Source organism: Ambystoma mexicanum, chromosome 5q (genome assembly GCF_040938575.1).
Source record: "Ambystoma mexicanum isolate Mex_15411 chromosome 5q, UKY_AmexF1_1, whole genome shotgun sequence".
In the NCBI taxonomy this organism is placed as follows: domain Eukaryota; kingdom Metazoa; phylum Chordata; class Amphibia; order Caudata; family Ambystomatidae; genus Ambystoma; species Ambystoma mexicanum.
The window spans coordinates 528412159-528431310 of NC_090933.1; the positions used below are offsets into that span (position 1 = coordinate 528412159).

General features: G+C 50.7%; 27 non-coding genes across 27 annotated transcripts; 13 read left to right on the plus strand and 14 right to left on the minus strand.

Annotated features, from left to right (window-relative positions):
* Window positions 1-51: 51 nt before the first annotated feature.
* TRNAA-AGC (transfer RNA alanine (anticodon AGC)) lies at window positions 52-124 on the minus strand. The gene has a single exon. It is a non-coding gene; the product is annotated as a tRNA-Ala (tRNA).
* Window positions 125-818: 694 nt separating this feature from the next.
* On the plus strand, window positions 819-891 carry TRNAR-CCU (transfer RNA arginine (anticodon CCU)). Its single transcript has one exon. It is a non-coding gene; the product is annotated as a tRNA-Arg (tRNA).
* A 600-nt stretch (window positions 892-1491) lies between these two features.
* Window positions 1492-1564, minus strand: TRNAA-AGC (transfer RNA alanine (anticodon AGC)). The gene has a single exon. It is a non-coding gene; the product is annotated as a tRNA-Ala (tRNA).
* Window positions 1565-2258: 694 nt separating this feature from the next.
* On the plus strand, window positions 2259-2331 carry TRNAR-CCU (transfer RNA arginine (anticodon CCU)). The gene has a single exon. It is a non-coding gene; the product is annotated as a tRNA-Arg (tRNA).
* Window positions 2332-2931: 600 nt separating this feature from the next.
* TRNAA-AGC (transfer RNA alanine (anticodon AGC)) lies at window positions 2932-3004 on the minus strand. The gene has a single exon. It is a non-coding gene; the product is annotated as a tRNA-Ala (tRNA).
* Window positions 3005-3698: 694 nt separating this feature from the next.
* On the plus strand, window positions 3699-3771 carry TRNAR-CCU (transfer RNA arginine (anticodon CCU)). Its single transcript has one exon. It is a non-coding gene; the product is annotated as a tRNA-Arg (tRNA).
* Window positions 3772-4371: 600 nt separating this feature from the next.
* On the minus strand, window positions 4372-4444 carry TRNAA-AGC (transfer RNA alanine (anticodon AGC)). Its single transcript has one exon. It is a non-coding gene; the product is annotated as a tRNA-Ala (tRNA).
* A 694-nt stretch (window positions 4445-5138) lies between these two features.
* TRNAR-CCU (transfer RNA arginine (anticodon CCU)) lies at window positions 5139-5211 on the plus strand. The gene has a single exon. It is a non-coding gene; the product is annotated as a tRNA-Arg (tRNA).
* A 600-nt stretch (window positions 5212-5811) lies between these two features.
* On the minus strand, window positions 5812-5884 carry TRNAA-AGC (transfer RNA alanine (anticodon AGC)). Its single transcript has one exon. It is a non-coding gene; the product is annotated as a tRNA-Ala (tRNA).
* A 694-nt stretch (window positions 5885-6578) lies between these two features.
* On the plus strand, window positions 6579-6651 carry TRNAR-CCU (transfer RNA arginine (anticodon CCU)). Its single transcript has one exon. It is a non-coding gene; the product is annotated as a tRNA-Arg (tRNA).
* A 600-nt stretch (window positions 6652-7251) lies between these two features.
* TRNAA-AGC (transfer RNA alanine (anticodon AGC)) lies at window positions 7252-7324 on the minus strand. Its single transcript has one exon. It is a non-coding gene; the product is annotated as a tRNA-Ala (tRNA).
* Window positions 7325-8018: 694 nt separating this feature from the next.
* Window positions 8019-8091, plus strand: TRNAR-CCU (transfer RNA arginine (anticodon CCU)). Its single transcript has one exon. It is a non-coding gene; the product is annotated as a tRNA-Arg (tRNA).
* Window positions 8092-8691: 600 nt separating this feature from the next.
* On the minus strand, window positions 8692-8764 carry TRNAA-AGC (transfer RNA alanine (anticodon AGC)). Its single transcript has one exon. It is a non-coding gene; the product is annotated as a tRNA-Ala (tRNA).
* A 694-nt stretch (window positions 8765-9458) lies between these two features.
* Window positions 9459-9531, plus strand: TRNAR-CCU (transfer RNA arginine (anticodon CCU)). The gene has a single exon. It is a non-coding gene; the product is annotated as a tRNA-Arg (tRNA).
* A 600-nt stretch (window positions 9532-10131) lies between these two features.
* TRNAA-AGC (transfer RNA alanine (anticodon AGC)) lies at window positions 10132-10204 on the minus strand. Its single transcript has one exon. It is a non-coding gene; the product is annotated as a tRNA-Ala (tRNA).
* Window positions 10205-10898: 694 nt separating this feature from the next.
* Window positions 10899-10971, plus strand: TRNAR-CCU (transfer RNA arginine (anticodon CCU)). The gene has a single exon. It is a non-coding gene; the product is annotated as a tRNA-Arg (tRNA).
* A 600-nt stretch (window positions 10972-11571) lies between these two features.
* On the minus strand, window positions 11572-11644 carry TRNAA-AGC (transfer RNA alanine (anticodon AGC)). The gene has a single exon. It is a non-coding gene; the product is annotated as a tRNA-Ala (tRNA).
* Window positions 11645-12338: 694 nt separating this feature from the next.
* TRNAR-CCU (transfer RNA arginine (anticodon CCU)) lies at window positions 12339-12411 on the plus strand. Its single transcript has one exon. It is a non-coding gene; the product is annotated as a tRNA-Arg (tRNA).
* A 600-nt stretch (window positions 12412-13011) lies between these two features.
* Window positions 13012-13084, minus strand: TRNAA-AGC (transfer RNA alanine (anticodon AGC)). The gene has a single exon. It is a non-coding gene; the product is annotated as a tRNA-Ala (tRNA).
* Window positions 13085-13778: 694 nt separating this feature from the next.
* TRNAR-CCU (transfer RNA arginine (anticodon CCU)) lies at window positions 13779-13851 on the plus strand. The gene has a single exon. It is a non-coding gene; the product is annotated as a tRNA-Arg (tRNA).
* A 600-nt stretch (window positions 13852-14451) lies between these two features.
* TRNAA-AGC (transfer RNA alanine (anticodon AGC)) lies at window positions 14452-14524 on the minus strand. The gene has a single exon. It is a non-coding gene; the product is annotated as a tRNA-Ala (tRNA).
* Window positions 14525-15218: 694 nt separating this feature from the next.
* On the plus strand, window positions 15219-15291 carry TRNAR-CCU (transfer RNA arginine (anticodon CCU)). Its single transcript has one exon. It is a non-coding gene; the product is annotated as a tRNA-Arg (tRNA).
* Window positions 15292-15891: 600 nt separating this feature from the next.
* On the minus strand, window positions 15892-15964 carry TRNAA-AGC (transfer RNA alanine (anticodon AGC)). The gene has a single exon. It is a non-coding gene; the product is annotated as a tRNA-Ala (tRNA).
* Window positions 15965-16658: 694 nt separating this feature from the next.
* Window positions 16659-16731, plus strand: TRNAR-CCU (transfer RNA arginine (anticodon CCU)). The gene has a single exon. It is a non-coding gene; the product is annotated as a tRNA-Arg (tRNA).
* Window positions 16732-17331: 600 nt separating this feature from the next.
* TRNAA-AGC (transfer RNA alanine (anticodon AGC)) lies at window positions 17332-17404 on the minus strand. The gene has a single exon. It is a non-coding gene; the product is annotated as a tRNA-Ala (tRNA).
* Window positions 17405-18098: 694 nt separating this feature from the next.
* TRNAR-CCU (transfer RNA arginine (anticodon CCU)) lies at window positions 18099-18171 on the plus strand. The gene has a single exon. It is a non-coding gene; the product is annotated as a tRNA-Arg (tRNA).
* Window positions 18172-18771: 600 nt separating this feature from the next.
* On the minus strand, window positions 18772-18844 carry TRNAA-AGC (transfer RNA alanine (anticodon AGC)). Its single transcript has one exon. It is a non-coding gene; the product is annotated as a tRNA-Ala (tRNA).
* Between the last annotated feature and the right edge of the window lie 308 nt (window positions 18845-19152).

Genomic DNA, 19152 nt, shown 5'->3' on the forward strand with positions numbered 1-19152 from the left:
CGATTGGCGAGTTTTGAATAAAATAGTGAAAATGAAGTAAAAGCGTCTTGCTGGAGAATGCGGGCATCGATCCCGCTACCTCTCGCATGCTAAGCGAGCGCTCTACCATCTGAGCTAATTCCCCTCCTCCTCGAAGGCTCTCGATACACTGCTTCAGAGCTGAAGCACAGTCTCCGGCTCACACTTGCTTGGCTGTCCAGGGACCTGTAGTGCATAAAGCCCTTTCTCTTCATCTGCCGCAGAGGAAATCACAATCTCACCCCTTTGCCCAAAACAAAATACCTTCAGTGGAGCTACAAGTAAAGCTGCAGATGGCCATCCATTGCAACGAGGATTGGCCAACCAGGTATTAATAGCAGAGTGACTCCACTGCCACGCCCTTTCACGCTGGACCTGCGCTTGTGATCAAGAGGCTGCACGCCAGTCCCATAGACCCGAGAGCCCAATTGAAAAGGTGCTTGCTTCTCACTTTATTTCTCTCGCTATTTCTTGCTGTTTTAGGCCGCTGACACGCCGCCTGCAGCCAAAGGACCAGCGCTGGAGTGCCCTTTGTCATTTTTACCAGCTGGCCATATTTTACAATCGAGCGTCAGAATACCAAACAGGTAAGAGTTAGGTCTGGGAATTGAGTCCACTTTCCATCGTGTGTCCCATAAAGCGGAAGTGTCCAGCCGAGTGCAAGCAGGTGCCTTTTGCCCGCGTGTGCTGGGACACTGCAGCTTTGGACGTGAGCCAACTTGCCCTTTTCAGTGGGCCAGTACCCGTGACTCCAGTGAGAGAAGAGGAAAAGAAAGAACTTTCCCCTTCTCTGTCGAGTGGCCCCAGTGGCCTAATGGATAAGGCACTGGCCTCCTAAGCCAGGGATTGTGGGTTCGAGTCCCATCTGGGGTGGTTCGTGGCATTTTGTTCACACTTCTGCCAAAGCATGCAAAAGGTTTTTGAGGTAGTAGGGGGTGGGCGCAGGCTAGTACTTTGCTGGGCGCTGTGAAGTCCAGAACGTGCTCTGCTGGTAGCAGACTTTAAATGCCGGGAGACTGCAGAGTGTAGCAACCCCTCATGTCAGCGAAGAGACACAGATGAGTGGTAAGAAAGACAGGGAAAATATGCTTTCTGGAATCAGAGCTCCTGCAGACAGGGCTCACTCTTCTGCCAGCTCCGACCTGCTCCGATGAAAACGAAATAAAAGAGCAAAGGCTGCGCACTTTGAACCAATTATTCGAAGCATCGTATTGAAATGAAATAAAAGGTTAACAGCCCTGGGTGGCATCAAAGTGGAATTTCCTGAATATGTCACCAATGCCATGCAATGCGCCTGTTGCACAGTATCACGCCTGTTGCCGGCCCTCGCGCGGGTGACTCTTTGGGATAGCAGAAAGTGGACGGAAGACTTTTAGGATGATAGTAAAAAAAACAGAAGCGAGCACATGACTTTATTTGCGACGATTGGCGAGTTTTGAATAAAATAGTGAAAATGAAGAAAAAGCGTCTTGCTGGAGAATGCGGGCATCGATCCCGCTACCTCTCGCATGCTAAGCGAGCGCTCTACCATCTGAGCTAATTCCCCTCCTCCTCGAAGGCTCTCGATACACTGCTTCAGAGCTGAAGCACAGTCTCCGGCTCACACCTGCTTGGCTGTCCAGGGACCTGTAGTGCATAAAGCCCTTTCTCTTCATCTGCCGCAGAGGAAATCACAATCTCACCCCTTTGCCCAAAACAAAATACCTTCAGTGGAGCTACAAGTAAAGCTGCAGATGGCCATCCATTGCAACGAGGATTGGCCAACCAGGTATTAATAGCAGAGTGACTCCACTGCCACGCCCTTTCACGCTGGACCTGCGCTTGTGATCAAGAGGCTGCACGCCAGTCCCATAGACCCGAGAGCCCAATTGAAAAGGTGCTTGCTTCTCACTTTATTTCTCTCGCTATTTCTTGCTGTTTTAGGCCGCTGACACGCCGCCTGCAGCCAAAGGACCAGCGCTGGAGTGCCCTTTGTCATTTTTACCAGCTGGCCATATTTTACAATCGAGCGTCAGAATACCAAACAGGTAAGAGTTAGGTCTGGGAATTGAGTCCACTTTCCATCGTGTGTCCCATAAAGCGGAAGTGTCCAGCCGAGTGCAAGCAGGTGCCTTTTGCCCGCGTGTGCTGGGACACTGCAGCTTTGGACGTGAGCCAACTTGCCCTTTTCAGTGGGCCAGTACCCGTGACTCCAGTGAGAGAAGAGGAAAAGAAAGAACTTTCCCCTTCTCTGTCGAGTGGCCCCAGTGGCCTAATGGATAAGGCACTGGCCTCCTAAGCCAGGGATTGTGGGTTCGAGTCCCATCTGGGGTGGTTCGTGGCATTTTGTTCACACTTCTGCCAAAGCATGCAAAAGGTTTTTGCGGTAGTAGGGGGTGGGCGCAGGCTAGTACTTTGCTGGGCGCTGTGAAGTCCAGAACGTGCTCTGCTGGTAGCAGACTTTAAATGCCGGGAGACTGCAGAGTGTAGCAACGCCTCATGTCAGCGAAGAGACACAGATGAGTGGTAAGAAAGACAGGGAAAATATGCTTTCTGGAATCAGAGCTCCTGCAGACAGGGCTCACTCTTCTGCCAGCTCCGACCTGCTCCGATGAAAACGAAATAAAAGAGCAAAGGCTGCGCACTTTGAACCAATTATTCGAAGCATCGTATTGAAATGAAATAAAAGGTTAACAGCCCTGGGTGGCATCAAAGTGGAATTTCCTGAATATGTCACCAATGCCATGCAATGCGCCTGTTGCACAGTATCACGCCTGTTGCCGGCCCTCGCGCGGATGACTCTTTGGGATAGCAGAAAGTGGACGGAAGACTTTTAGGATGATAGTAAAAAAAACAGAAGCGAGCACATGACTTTATTTGCGACGATTGGCGAGTTTTGAATAAAATAGTGAAAATGAAGTAAAAGCGTCTTGCTGGAGAATGCGGGCATCGATCCCGCTACCTCTCGCATGCTAAGCGAGCGCTCTACCATCTGAGCTAATTCCCCTCCTCCTCGAAGGCTCTCGATACACTGCTTCAGAGCTGAAGCACAGTCTCCGGCTCACACTTGCTTGGCTGTCCAGGGACCTGTAGTGCATAAAGCCCTTTCTCTTCATCTGCCGCAGAGGAAATCACAATCTCACCCCTTTGCCCAAAACAAAATACCTTCAGTGGAGCTACAAGTAAAGCTGCAGATGGCCATCCATTGCAACGAGGATTGGCCAACCAGGTATTAATAGCAGAGTGACTCCACTGCCACGCCCTTTCACGCTGGACCTGCGCTTGTGATCAAGAGGCTGCACGCCAGTCCCATAGACCCGAGAGCCCAATTGAAAAGGTGCTTGCTTCTCACTTTATTTCTCTCGCTATTTCTTGCTGTTTTAGGCCGCTGACACGCCGCCTGCAGCCAAAGGACCAGCGCTGGAGTGCCCTTTGTCATTTTTACCAGCTGGCCATATTTTACAATCGAGCGTCAGAATACCAAACAGGTAAGAGTTAGGTCTGGGAATTGAGTCCACTTTCCATCGTGTGTCCCATAAAGCGGAAGTGTCCAGCCGAGTGCAAGCAGGTGCCTTTTGCCCGCGTGTGCTGGGACACTGCAGCTTTGGACGTGAGCCAACTTGCCCTTTTCAGTGGGCCAGTACCCGTGACTCCAGTGAGAGAAGAGGAAAAGAAAGAACTTTCCCCTTCTCTGTCGAGTGGCCCCAGTGGCCTAATGGATAAGGCACTGGCCTCCTAAGCCAGGGATTGTGGGTTCGAGTCCCATCTGGGGTGGTTCGTGGCATTTTGTTCACACTTCTGCCAAAGCATGCAAAAGGTTTTTGAGGTAGTAGGGGGTGGGCGCAGGCTAGTACTTTGCTGGGCGCTGTGAAGTCCAGAACGTGCTCTGCTGGTAGCAGACTTTAAATGCCGGGAGACTGCAGAGTGTAGCAACCCCTCATGTCAGCGAAGAGACACAGATGAGTGGTAAGAAAGACAGGGAAAATATGCTTTCTGGAATCAGAGCTCCTGCAGACAGGGCTCACTCTTCTGCCAGCTCCGACCTGCTCCGATGAAAACGAAATAAAAGAGCAAAGGCTGCGCACTTTGAACCAATTATTCGAAGCATCGTATTGAAATGAAATAAAAGGTTAACAGCCCTGGGTGGCATCAAAGTGGAATTTCCTGAATATGTCACCAATGCCATGCAATGCGCCTGTTGCACAGTATCACGCCTGTTGCCGGCCCTCGCGCGGGTGACTCTTTGGGATAGCAGAAAGTGGACGGAAGACTTTTAGGATGATAGTAAAAAAAACAGAAGCGAGCACATGACTTTATTTGCGACGATTGGCGAGTTTTGAATAAAATAGTGAAAATGAAGAAAAAGCGTCTTGCTGGAGAATGCGGGCATCGATCCCGCTACCTCTCGCATGCTAAGCGAGCGCTCTACCATCTGAGCTAATTCCCCTCCTCCTCGAAGGCTCTCGATACACTGCTTCAGAGCTGAAGCACAGTCTCCGGCTCACACCTGCTTGGCTGTCCAGGGACCTGTAGTGCATAAAGCCCTTTCTCTTCATCTGCCGCAGAGGAAATCACAATCTCACCCCTTTGCCCAAAACAAAATACCTTCAGTGGAGCTACAAGTAAAGCTGCAGATGGCCATCCATTGCAACGAGGATTGGCCAACCAGGTATTAATAGCAGAGTGACTCCACTGCCACGCCCTTTCACGCTGGACCTGCGCTTGTGATCAAGAGGCTGCACGCCAGTCCCATAGACCCGAGAGCCCAATTGAAAAGGTGCTTGCTTCTCACTTTATTTCTCTCGCTATTTCTTGCTGTTTTAGGCCGCTGACACGCCGCCTGCAGCCAAAGGACCAGCGCTGGAGTGCCCTTTGTCATTTTTACCAGCTGGCCATATTTTACAATCGAGCGTCAGAATACCAAACAGGTAAGAGTTAGGTCTGGGAATTGAGTCCACTTTCCATCGTGTGTCCCATAAAGCGGAAGTGTCCAGCCGAGTGCAAGCAGGTGCCTTTTGCCCGCGTGTGCTGGGACACTGCAGCTTTGGACGTGAGCCAACTTGCCCTTTTCAGTGGGCCAGTACCCGTGACTCCAGTGAGAGAAGAGGAAAAGAAAGAACTTTCCCCTTCTCTGTCGAGTGGCCCCAGTGGCCTAATGGATAAGGCACTGGCCTCCTAAGCCAGGGATTGTGGGTTCGAGTCCCATCTGGGGTGGTTCGTGGCATTTTGTTCACACTTCTGCCAAAGCATGCAAAAGGTTTTTGCGGTAGTAGGGGGTGGGCGCAGGCTAGTACTTTGCTGGGCGCTGTGAAGTCCAGAACGTGCTCTGCTGGTAGCAGACTTTAAATGCCGGGAGACTGCAGAGTGTAGCAACGCCTCATGTCAGCGAAGAGACACAGATGAGTGGTAAGAAAGACAGGGAAAATATGCTTTCTGGAATCAGAGCTCCTGCAGACAGGGCTCACTCTTCTGCCAGCTCCGACCTGCTCCGATGAAAACGAAATAAAAGAGCAAAGGCTGCGCACTTTGAACCAATTATTCGAAGCATCGTATTGAAATGAAATAAAAGGTTAACAGCCCTGGGTGGCATCAAAGTGGAATTTCCTGAATATGTCACCAATGCCATGCAATGCGCCTGTTGCACAGTATCACGCCTGTTGCCGGCCCTCGCGCGGGTGACTCTTTGGGATAGCAGAAAGTGGACGGAAGACTTTTAGGATGATAGTAAAAAAAACAGAAGCGAGCACATGACTTTATTTGCGACGATTGGCGAGTTTTGAATAAAATAGTGAAAATGAAGTAAAAGCGTCTTGCTGGAGAATGCGGGCATCGATCCCGCTACCTCTCGCATGCTAAGCGAGCGCTCTACCATCTGAGCTAATTCCCCTCCTCCTCGAAGGCTCTCGATACACTGCTTCAGAGCTGAAGCACAGTCTCCGGCTCACACTTGCTTGGCTGTCCAGGGACCTGTAGTGCATAAAGCCCTTTCTCTTCATCTGCCGCAGAGGAAATCACAATCTCACCCCTTTGCCCAAAACAAAATACCTTCAGTGGAGCTACAAGTAAAGCTGCAGATGGCCATCCATTGCAACGAGGATTGGCCAACCAGGTATTAATAGCAGAGTGACTCCACTGCCACGCCCTTTCACGCTGGACCTGCGCTTGTGATCAAGAGGCTGCACGCCAGTCCCATAGACCCGAGAGCCCAATTGAAAAGGTGCTTGCTTCTCACTTTATTTCTCTCGCTATTTCTTGCTGTTTTAGGCCGCTGACACGCCGCCTGCAGCCAAAGGACCAGCGCTGGAGTGCCCTTTGTCATTTTTACCAGCTGGCCATATTTTACAATCGAGCGTCAGAATACCAAACAGGTAAGAGTTAGGTCTGGGAATTGAGTCCACTTTCCATCGTGTGTCCCATAAAGCGGAAGTGTCCAGCCGAGTGCAAGCAGGTGCCTTTTGCCCGCGTGTGCTGGGACACTGCAGCTTTGGACGTGAGCCAACTTGCCCTTTTGAGTGGGCCAGTACCTGTGACTCCAGTGAGAGAAGAGGAAAAGAAAGAACTTTCCCCTTCTCTGACGAGTGGCCCCAGTGGCCTAATGGATAAGGCACTGGCCTCCTAAGCCAGGGATTGTGGGTTCGAGTCCCATCTGGGGTGGTTCGTGGCATTTTGTTCACACTTCTGCCAAAGCATGCAAAAGGTTTTTGCGGTAGTAGGGGGTGGGCGCAGGCTAGTACTTTGCTGGGCGCTGTGAAGTCCAGAACGTGCTCTGCTGGTAGCAGACTTTAAATGCCGGGAGACTGCAGAGTGTAGCAACGCCTCATGTCAGCGAAGAGACACAGATGAGTGGTAAGAAAGACAGGGAAAATATGCTTTCTGGAATCAGAGCTCCTGCAGACAGGGCTCACTCTTCTGCCAGCTCCGACCTGCTCCGATGAAAACGAAATAAAAGAGCAAAGGCTGCGCACTTTGAACCAATTATTCGAAGCATCGTATTGAAATGAAATAAAAGGTTAACAGCCCTGGGTGGCATCAAAGTGGAATTTCCTGAATATGTCACCAATGCCATGCAATGCGCCTGTTGCACAGTATCACGCCTGTTGCCGGCCCTCGCGCGGATGACTCTTTGGGATAGCAGAAAGTGGACGGAAGACTTTTAGGATGATAGTAAAAAAAACAGAAGCGAGCACATGACTTTATTTGCGACGATTGGCGAGTTTTGAATAAAATAGTGAAAATGAAGAAAAAGCGTCTTGCTGGAGAATGCGGGCATCGATCCCGCTACCTCTCGCATGCTAAGCGAGCGCTCTACCATCTGAGCTAATTCCCCTCCTCCTCGAAGGCTCTCGATACACTGCTTCAGAGCTGAAGCACAGTCTCCGCCTCACACTTGCTTGGCTGTCCAGGGACCTGTAGTGCATAAAGCCCTTTCTCTTCATCTGCCGCAGAGGAAATCACAATCTCACCCCTTTGCCCAAAACAAAATACCTTCAGTGGAGCTACAAGTAAAGCTGCAGATGGCCATCCATTGCAACGAGGATTTGCCAACCAGGTATTAATAGCAGAGTGACTCCACTGCCACGCCCTTTCACGCTGGACCTGCGCTTGTGATCAAGAGGCTGCACGCCAGTCCCATAGACCCGAGAGCCCAATTGAAAAGGTGCTTGCTTCTCACTTTATTTCTCTCGCTATTTCTTGCTGTTTTAGGCCGCTGACACGCCGCCTGCAGCCAAAGGACCAGCGCTGGAGTGCCCTTTGTCATTTTTACCAGCTGGCCATATTTTACAATCGAGCGTCAGAATACCAAACAGGTAAGAGTTAGGTCTGGGAATTGAGTCCACTTTCCATCGTGTGTCCCATAAAGCGGAAGTGTCCAGCCGAGTGCAAGCAGGTGCCTTTTGCCCGCGTGTGCTGGGACACTGCAGCTTTGGACGTGAGCCAACTTGCCCTTTTCAGTGGGCCAGTACCCGTGACTCCAGTGAGAGAAGAGGAAAAGAAAGAACTTTCCCCTTCTCTGTCGAGTGGCCCCAGTGGCCTAATGGATAAGGCACTGGCCTCCTAAGCCAGGGATTGTGGGTTCGAGTCCCATCTGGGGTGGTTCGTGGCATTTTGTTCACACTTCTGCCAAAGCATGCAAAAGGTTTTTGCGGTAGTAGGGGGTGGGCGCAGGCTAGTACTTTGCTGGGCGCTGTGAAGTCCAGAACGTGCTCTGCTGGTAGCAGACTTTAAATGCCGGGAGACTGCAGAGTGTAGCAACGCCTCATGTCAGCGAAGAGACACAGATGAGTGGTAAGAAAGACAGGGAAAATATGCTTTCTGGAATCAGAGCTCCTGCAGACAGGGCTCACTCTTCTGCCAGCTCCGACCTGCTCCGATGAAAACGAAATAAAAGAGCAAAGGCTGCGCACTTTGAACCAATTATTCGAAGCATCGTATTGAAATGAAATAAAAGGTTAACAGCCCTGGGTGGCATCAAAGTGGAATTTCCTGAATATGTCACCAATGCCATGCAATGCGCCTGTTGCACAGTATCACGCCTGTTGCCGGCCCTCGCGCGGATGACTCTTTGGGATAGCAGAAAGTGGACGGAAGACTTTTAGGATGATAGTAAAAAAAACAGAAGCGAGCACATGACTTTATTTGCGACGATTGGCGAGTTTTGAATAAAATAGTGAAAATGAAGAAAAAGCGTCTTGCTGGAGAATGCGGGCATCGATCCCGCTACCTCTCGCATGCTAAGCGAGCGCTCTACCATCTGAGCTAATTCCCCTCCTCCTCGAAGGCTCTCGATACACTGCTTCAGAGCTGAAGCACAGTCTCCGGCTCACACTTGCTTGGCTGTCCAGGGACCTGTAGTGCATAAAGCCCTTTCTCTTCATCTGCCGCAGAGGAAATCACAATCTCACCCCTTTGCCCAAAACAAAATACCTTCAGTGGAGCTACAAGTAAAGCTGCAGATGGCCATCCATTGCAACGAGGATTGGCCAACCAGGTATTAATAGCAGAGTGACTCCACTGCCACGCCCTTTCACGCTGGACCTGCGCTTGTGATCAAGAGGCTGCACGCCAGTCCCATAGACCCGAGAGCCCAATTGAAAAGGTGCTTGCTTCTCACTTTATTTCTCTCGCTATTTCTTGCTGTTTTAGGCCGCTGACACGCCGCCTGCAGCCAAAGGACCAGCGCTGGAGTGCCCTTTGTCATTTTTACCAGCTGGCCATATTTTACAATCGAGCGTCAGAATACCAAACAGGTAAGAGTTAGGTCTGGGAATTGAGTCCACTTTCCATCGTGTGTCCCATAAAGCGGAAGTGTCCAGCCGAGTGCAAGCAGGTGCCTTTTGCCCGCGTGTGCTGGGACACTGCAGCTTTGGACGTGAGCCAACTTGCCCTTTTCAGTGGGCCAGTACCCGTGACTCCAGTGAGAGAAGAGGAAAAGAAAGAACTTTCCCCTTCTCTGTCGAGTGGCCCCAGTGGCCTAATGGATAAGGCACTGGCCTCCTAAGCCAGGGATTGTGGGTTCGAGTCCCATCTGGGGTGGTTCGTGGCATTTTGTTCACACTTCTGCCAAAGCATGCAAAAGGTTTTTGAGGTAGTAGGGGGTGGGCGCAGGCTAGTACTTTGCTGGGCGCTGTGAAGTCCAGAACGTGCTCTGCTGGTAGCAGACTTTAAATGCCGGGAGACTGCAGAGTGTAGCAACCCCTCATGTCAGCGAAGAGACACAGATGAGTGGTAAGAAAGACAGGGAAAATATGCTTTCTGGAATCAGAGCTCCTGCAGACAGGGCTCACTCTTCTGCCAGCTCCGACCTGCTCCGATGAAAACGAAATAAAAGAGCAAAGGCTGCGCACTTTGAACCAATTATTCGAAGCATCGTATTGAAATGAAATAAAAGGTTAACAGCCCTGGGTGGCATCAAAGTGGAATTTCCTGAATATGTCACCAATGCCATGCAATGCGCCTGTTGCACAGTATCACGCCTGTTGCCGGCCCTCGCGCGGGTGACTCTTTGGGATAGCAGAAAGTGGACGGAAGACTTTTAGGATGATAGTAAAAAAAACAGAAGCGAGCACATGACTTTATTTGCGACGATTGGCGAGTTTTGAATAAAATAGTGAAAATGAAGAAAAAGCGTCTTGCTGGAGAATGCGGGCATCGATCCCGCTACCTCTCGCATGCTAAGCGAGCGCTCTACCATCTGAGCTAATTCCCCTCCTCCTCGAAGGCTCTCGATACACTGCTTCAGAGCTGAAGCACAGTCTCCGGCTCACACCTGCTTGGCTGTCCAGGGACCTGTAGTGCATAAAGCCCTTTCTCTTCATCTGCCGCAGAGGAAATCACAATCTCACCCCTTTGCCCAAAACAAAATACCTTCAGTGGAGCTACAAGTAAAGCTGCAGATGGCCATCCATTGCAACGAGGATTGGCCAACCAGGTATTAATAGCAGAGTGACTCCACTGCCACGCCCTTTCACGCTGGACCTGCGCTTGTGATCAAGAGGCTGCACGCCAGTCCCATAGACCCGAGAGCCCAATTGAAAAGGTGCTTGCTTCTCACTTTATTTCTCTCGCTATTTCTTGCTGTTTTAGGCCGCTGACACGCCGCCTGCAGCCAAAGGACCAGCGCTGGAGTGCCCTTTGTCATTTTTACCAGCTGGCCATATTTTACAATCGAGCGTCAGAATACCAAACAGGTAAGAGTTAGGTCTGGGAATTGAGTCCACTTTCCATCGTGTGTCCCATAAAGCGGAAGTGTCCAGCCGAGTGCAAGCAGGTGCCTTTTGCCCGCGTGTGCTGGGACACTGCAGCTTTGGACGTGAGCCAACTTGCCCTTTTCAGTGGGCCAGTACCCGTGACTCCAGTGAGAGAAGAGGAAAAGAAAGAACTTTCCCCTTCTCTGTCGAGTGGCCCCAGTGGCCTAATGGATAAGGCACTGGCCTCCTAAGCCAGGGATTGTGGGTTCGAGTCCCATCTGGGGTGGTTCGTGGCATTTTGTTCACACTTCTGCCAAAGCATGCAAAAGGTTTTTGCGGTAGTAGGGGGTGGGCGCAGGCTAGTACTTTGCTGGGCGCTGTGAAGTCCAGAACGTGCTCTGCTGGTAGCAGACTTTAAATGCCGGGAGACTGCAGAGTGTAGCAACGCCTCATGTCAGCGAAGAGACACAGATGAGTGGTAAGAAAGACAGGGAAAATATGCTTTCTGGAATCAGAGCTCCTGCAGACAGGGCTCACTCTTCTGCCAGCTCCGACCTGCTCCGATGAAAACGAAATAAAAGAGCAAAGGCTGCGCACTTTGAACCAATTATTCGAAGCATCGTATTGAAATGAAATAAAAGGTTAACAGCCCTGGGTGGCATCAAAGTGGAATTTCCTGAATATGTCACCAATGCCATGCAATGCGCCTGTTGCACAGTATCACGCCTGTTGCCGGCCCTCGCGCGGATGACTCTTTGGGATAGCAGAAAGTGGACGGAAGACTTTTAGGATGATAGTAAAAAAAACAGAAGCGAGCACATGACTTTATTTGCGACGATTGGCGAGTTTTGAATAAAATAGTGAAAATGAAGTAAAAGCGTCTTGCTGGAGAATGCGGGCATCGATCCCGCTACCTCTCGCATGCTAAGCGAGCGCTCTACCATCTGAGCTAATTCCCCTCCTCCTCGAAGGCTCTCGATACACTGCTTCAGAGCTGAAGCACAGTCTCCGGCTCACACTTGCTTGGCTGTCCAGGGACCTGTAGTGCATAAAGCCCTTTCTCTTCATCTGCCGCAGAGGAAATCACAATCTCACCCCTTTGCCCAAAACAAAATACCTTCAGTGGAGCTACAAGTAAAGCTGCAGATGGCCATCCATTGCAACGAGGATTGGCCAACCAGGTATTAATAGCAGAGTGACTCCACTGCCACGCCCTTTCACGCTGGACCTGCGCTTGTGATCAAGAGGCTGCACGCCAGTCCCATAGACCCGAGAGCCCAATTGAAAAGGTGCTTGCTTCTCACTTTATTTCTCTCGCTATTTCTTGCTGTTTTAGGCCGCTGACACGCCGCCTGCAGCCAAAGGACCAGCGCTGGAGTGCCCTTTGTCATTTTTACCAGCTGGCCATATTTTACAATCGAGCGTCAGAATACCAAACAGGTAAGAGTTAGGTCTGGGAATTGAGTCCACTTTCCATCGTGTGTCCCATAAAGCGGAAGTGTCCAGCCGAGTGCAAGCAGGTGCCTTTTGCCCGCGTGTGCTGGGACACTGCAGCTTTGGACGTGAGCCAACTTGCCCTTTTCAGTGGGCCAGTACCCGTGACTCCAGTGAGAGAAGAGGAAAAGAAAGAACTTTCCCCTTCTCTGTCGAGTGGCCCCAGTGGCCTAATGGATAAGGCACTGGCCTCCTAAGCCAGGGATTGTGGGTTCGAGTCCCATCTGGGGTGGTTCGTGGCATTTTGTTCACACTTCTGCCAAAGCATGCAAAAGGTTTTTGAGGTAGTAGGGGGTGGGCGCAGGCTAGTACTTTGCTGGGCGCTGTGAAGTCCAGAACGTGCTCTGCTGGTAGCAGACTTTAAATGCCGGGAGACTGCAGAGTGTAGCAACCCCTCATGTCAGCGAAGAGACACAGATGAGTGGTAAGAAAGACAGGGAAAATATGCTTTCTGGAATCAGAGCTCCTGCAGACAGGGCTCACTCTTCTGCCAGCTCCGACCTGCTCCGATGAAAACGAAATAAAAGAGCAAAGGCTGCGCACTTTGAACCAATTATTCGAAGCATCGTATTGAAATGAAATAAAAGGTTAACAGCCCTGGGTGGCATCAAAGTGGAATTTCCTGAATATGTCACCAATGCCATGCAATGCGCCTGTTGCACAGTATCACGCCTGTTGCCGGCCCTCGCGCGGGTGACTCTTTGGGATAGCAGAAAGTGGACGGAAGACTTTTAGGATGATAGTAAAAAAAACAGAAGCGAGCACATGACTTTATTTGCGACGATTGGCGAGTTTTGAATAAAATAGTGAAAATGAAGAAAAAGCGTCTTGCTGGAGAATGCGGGCATCGATCCCGCTACCTCTCGCATGCTAAGCGAGCGCTCTACCATCTGAGCTAATTCCCCTCCTCCTCGAAGGCTCTCGATACACTGCTTCAGAGCTGAAGCACAGTCTCCGGCTCACACCTGCTTGGCTGTCCAGGGACCTGTAGTGCATAAAGCCCTTTCTCTTCATCTGCCGCAGAGGAAATCACAATCTCACCCCTTTGCCCAAAACAAAATACCTTCAGTGGAGCTACAAGTAAAGCTGCAGATGGCCATCCATTGCAACGAGGATTGGCCAACCAGGTATTAATAGCAGAGTGACTCCACTGCCACGCCCTTTCACGCTGGACCTGCGCTTGTGATCAAGAGGCTGCACGCCAGTCCCATAGACCCGAGAGCCCAATTGAAAAGGTGCTTGCTTCTCACTTTATTTCTCTCGCTATTTCTTGCTGTTTTAGGCCGCTGACACGCCGCCTGCAGCCAAAGGACCAGCGCTGGAGTGCCCTTTGTCATTTTTACCAGCTGGCCATATTTTACAATCGAGCGTCAGAATACCAAACAGGTAAGAGTTAGGTCTGGGAATTGAGTCCACTTTCCATCGTGTGTCCCATAAAGCGGAAGTGTCCAGCCGAGTGCAAGCAGGTGCCTTTTGCCCGCGTGTGCTGGGACACTGCAGCTTTGGACGTGAGCCAACTTGCCCTTTTCAGTGGGCCAGTACCCGTGACTCCAGTGAGAGAAGAGGAAAAGAAAGAACTTTCCCCTTCTCTGTCGAGTGGCCCCAGTGGCCTAATGGATAAGGCACTGGCCTCCTAAGCCAGGGATTGTGGGTTCGAGTCCCATCTGGGGTGGTTCGTGGCATTTTGTTCACACTTCTGCCAAAGCATGCAAAAGGTTTTTGCGGTAGTAGGGGGTGGGCGCAGGCTAGTACTTTGCTGGGCGCTGTGAAGTCCAGAACGTGCTCTGCTGGTAGCAGACTTTAAATGCCGGGAGACTGCAGAGTGTAGCAACGCCTCATGTCAGCGAAGAGACACAGATGAGTGGTAAGAAAGACAGGGAAAATATGCTTTCTGGAATCAGAGCTCCTGCAGACAGGGCTCACTCTTCTGCCAGCTCCGACCTGCTCCGATGAAAACGAAATAAAAGAGCAAAGGCTGCGCACTTTGAACCAATTATTCGAAGCATCGTATTGAAATGAAATAAAAGGTTAACAGCCCTGGGTGGCATCAAAGTGGAATTTCCTGAATATGTCACCAATGCCATGCAATGCGCCTGTTGCACAGTATCACGCCTGTTGCCGGCCCTCGCGCGGATGACTCTTTGGGATAGCAGAAAGTGGACGGAAGACTTTTAGGATGATAGTAAAAAAAACAGAAGCGAGCACATGACTTTATTTGCGACGATTGGCGAGTTTTGAATAAAATAGTGAAAATGAAGTAAAAGCGTCTTGCTGGAGAATGCGGGCATCGATCCCGCTACCTCTCGCATGCTAAGCGAGCGCTCTACCATCTGAGCTAATTCCCCTCCTCCTCGAAGGCTCTCGATACACTGCTTCAGAGCTGAAGCACAGTCTCCGGCTCACACTTGCTTGGCTGTCCAGGGACCTGTAGTGCATAAAGCCCTTTCTCTTCATCTGCCGCAGAGGAAATCACAATCTCACCCCTTTGCCCAAAACAAAATACCTTCAGTGGAGCTACAAGTAAAGCTGCAGATGGCCATCCATTGCAACGAGGATTGGCCAACCAGGTATTAATAGCAGAGTGACTCCACTGCCACGCCCTTTCACGCTGGACCTGCGCTTGTGATCAAGAGGCTGCACGCCAGTCCCATAGACCCGAGAGCCCAATTGAAAAGGTGCTTGCTTCTCACTTTATTTCTCTCGCTATTTCTTGCTGTTTTAGGCCGCTGACACGCCGCCTGCAGCCAAAGGACCAGCGCTGGAGTGCCCTTTGTCATTTTTACCAGCTGGCCATATTTTACAATCGAGCGTCAGAATACCAAACAGGTAAGAGTTAGGTCTGGGAATTGAGTCCACTTTCCATCGTGTGTCCCATAAAGCGGAAGTGTCCAGCCGAGTGCAAGCAGGTGCCTTTTGCCCGCGTGTGCTGGGACACTGCAGCTTTGGACGTGAGCCAACTTGCCCTTTTCAGTGGGCCAGTACCCGTGACTCCAGTGAGAGAAGAGGAAAAGAAAGAACTTTCCCCTTCTCTGTCGAGTGGCCCCAGTGGCCTAATGGATAAGGCACTGGCCTCCTAAGCCAGGGATTGTGGGTTCGAGTCCCATCTGGGGTGGTTCGTGGCATTTTGTTCACACTTCTGCCAAAGCATGCAAAAGGTTTTTGAGGTAGTAGGGGGTGGGCGCAGGCTAGTACTTTGCTGGGCGCTGTGAAGTCCAGAACGTGCTCTGCTGGTAGCAGACTTTAAATGCCGGGAGACTGCAGAGTGTAGCAACCCCTCATGTCAGCGAAGAGACACAGATGAGTGGTAAGAAAGACAGGGAAAATATGCTTTCTGGAATCAGAGCTCCTGCAGACAGGGCTCACTCTTCTGCCAGCTCCGACCTGCTCCGATGAAAACGAAATAAAAGAGCAAAGGCTGCGCACTTTGAACCAATTATTCGAAGCATCGTATTGAAATGAAATAAAAGGTTAACAGCCCTGGGTGGCATCAAAGTGGAATTTCCTGAATATGTCACCAATGCCATGCAATGCGCCTGTTGCACAGTATCACGCCTGTTGCCGGCCCTCGCGCGGGTGACTCTTTGGGATAGCAGAAAGTGGACGGAAGACTTTTAGGATGATAGTAAAAAAAACAGAAGCGAGCACATGACTTTATTTGCGACGATTGGCGAGTTTTGAATAAAATAGTGAAAATGAAGAAAAAGCGTCTTGCTGGAGAATGCGGGCATCGATCCCGCTACCTCTCGCATGCTAAGCGAGCGCTCTACCATCTGAGCTAATTCCCCTCCTCCTCGAAGGCTCTCGATACACTGCTTCAGAGCTGAAGCACAGTCTCCGGCTCACACCTGCTTGGCTGTCCAGGGACCTGTAGTGCATAAAGCCCTTTCTCTTCATCTGCCGCAGAGGAAATCACAATCTCACCCCTTTGCCCAAAACAAAATACCTTCAGTGGAGCTACAAGTAAAGCTGCAGATGGCCATCCATTGCAACGAGGATTGGCCAACCAGGTATTAATAGCAGAGTGACTCCACTGCCACGCCCTTTCACGCTGGACCTGCGCTTGTGATCAAGAGGCTGCACGCCAGTCCCATAGACCCGAGAGCCCAATTGAAAAGGTGCTTGCTTCTCACTTTATTTCTCTCGCTATTTCTTGCTGTTTTAGGCCGCTGACACGCCGCCTGCAGCCAAAGGACCAGCGCTGGAGTGCCCTTTGTCATTTTTACCAGCTGGCCATATTTTACAATCGAGCGTCAGAATACCAAACAGGTAAGAGTTAGGTCTGGGAATTGAGTCCACTTTCCATCGTGTGTCCCATAAAGCGGAAGTGTCCAGCCGAGTGCAAGCAGGTGCCTTTTGCCCGCGTGTGCTGGGACACTGCAGCTTTGGACGTGAGCCAACTTGCCCTTTTCAGTGGGCCAGTACCCGTGACTCCAGTGAGAGAAGAGGAAAAGAAAGAACTTTCCCCTTCTCTGTCGAGTGGCCCCAGTGGCCTAATGGATAAGGCACTGGCCTCCTAAGCCAGGGATTGTGGGTTCGAGTCCCATCTGGGGTGGTTCGTGGCATTTTGTTCACACTTCTGCCAAAGCATGCAAAAGGTTTTTGCGGTAGTAGGGGGTGGGCGCAGGCTAGTACTTTGCTGGGCGCTGTGAAGTCCAGAACGTGCTCTGCTGGTAGCAGACTTTAAATGCCGGGAGACTGCAGAGTGTAGCAACGCCTCATGTCAGCGAAGAGACACAGATGAGTGGTAAGAAAGACAGGGAAAATATGCTTTCTGGAATCAGAGCTCCTGCAGACAGGGCTCACTCTTCTGCCAGCTCCGACCTGCTCCGATGAAAACGAAATAAAAGAGCAAAGGCTGCGCACTTTGAACCAATTATTCGAAGCATCGTATTGAAATGAAATAAAAGGTTAACAGCCCTGGGTGGCATCAAAGTGGAATTTCCTGAATATGTCACCAATGCCATGCAATGCGCCTGTTGCACAGTATCACGCCTGTTGCCGGCCCTCGCGCGGGTGACTCTTTGGGATAGCAGAAAGTGGACGGAAGACTTTTAGGATGATAGTAAAAAAAACAGAAGCGAGCACATGACTTTATTTGCGACGATTGGCGAGTTTTGAATAAAATAGTGAAAATGAAGTAAAAGCGTCTTGCTGGAGAATGCGGGCATCGATCCCGCTACCTCTCGCATGCTAAGCGAGCGCTCTACCATCTGAGCTAATTCCCCTCCTCCTCGAAGGCTCTCGATACACTGCTTCAGAGCTGAAGCACAGTCTCCGGCTCACACTTGCTTGGCTGTCCAGGGACCTGTAGTGCATAAAGCCCTTTCTCTTCATCTGCCGCAGAGGAAATCACAATCTCACCCCTTTGCCCAAAACAAAATACCTTCAGTGGAGCTACAAGTAAAGCTGCAGATGGCCATCCATTGCAACGAGGATTGGCCAACCAGGTATTAATAGCAGAGTGACTCCACTGCCACGCCCTTTCACGCTGGACCTGCGCTTGTGATCAAGAGGCTGCACGCCAGTCCCATAGACCCGAGAGCCCAATTGAAAAGGTGCTTGCTTCTCACTTTATTTCTCTCGCTATTTCTTGCTGTTTTAGGCCGCTGACACGCCGCCTGCAGCCAAAGGACCAGCGCTGGAGTGCCCTTTGTCATTTTTACCAGCTGGCCATATTTTACAATCGAGCGTCAGAATACCAAACAGGTAAGAGTTAGGTCTGGGAATTGAGTCCACTTTCCATCGTGTGTCCCATAAAGCGGAAGTGTCCAGCCGAGTGCAAGCAGGTGCCTTTTGCCCGCGTGTGCTGGGACACTGCAGCTTTGGACGTGAGCCAACTTGCCCTTTTGAGTGGGCCAGTACCTGTGACTCCAGTGAGAGAAGAGGAAAAGAAAGAACTTTCCCCTTCTCTGACGAGTGGCCCCAGTGGCCTAATGGATAAGGCACTGGCCTCCTAAGCCAGGGATTGTGGGTTCGAGTCCCATCTGGGGTGGTTCGTGGCATTTTGTTCACACTTCTGCCAAAGCATGCAAAAGGTTTTTGCGGTAGTAGGGGGTGGGCGCAGGCTAGTACTTTGCTGGGCGCTGTGAAGTCCAGAACGTGCTCTGCTGGTAGCAGACTTTAAATGCCGGGAGACTGCAGAGTGTAGCAACGCCTCATGTCAGCGAAGAGACACAGATGAGTGGTAAGAAAGACAGGGAAAATATGCTTTCTGGAATCAGAGCTCCTGCAGACAGGGCTCACTCTTCTGCCAGCTCCGACCTGCTCCGATGAAAACGAAATAAAAGAGCAAAGGCTGCGCACTTTGAACCAATTATTCGAAGCATCGTATTGAAATGAAATAAAAGGTTAACAGCCCTGGGTGGCATCAAAGTGGAATTTCCTGAATATGTCACCAATGCCATGCAATGCGCCTGTTGCACAGTATCACGCCTGTTGCCGGCCCTCGCGCGGATGACTCTTTGGGATAGCAGAAAGTGGACGGAAGACTTTTAGGATGATAGTAAAAAAAACAGAAGCGAGCACATGACTTTATTTGCGACGATTGGCGAGTTTTGAATAAAATAGTGAAAATGAAGAAAAAGCGTCTTGCTGGAGAATGCGGGCATCGATCCCGCTACCTCTCGCATGCTAAGCGAGCGCTCTACCATCTGAGCTAATTCCCCTCCTCCTCGAAGGCTCTCGATACACTGCTTCAGAGCTGAAGCACAGTCTCCGCCTCACACTTGCTTGGCTGTCCAGGGACCTGTAGTGCATAAAGCCCTTTCTCTTCATCTGCCGCAGAGGAAATCACAATCTCACCCCTTTGCCCAAAACAAAATACCTTCAGTGGAGCTACAAGTAAAGCTGCAGATGGCCATCCATTGCAACGAGGATTTGCCAACCAGGTATTAATAGCAGAGTGACTCCACTGCCACGCCCTTTCACGCTGGACCTGCGCTTGTGATCAAGAGGCTGCACGCCAGTCCCATAG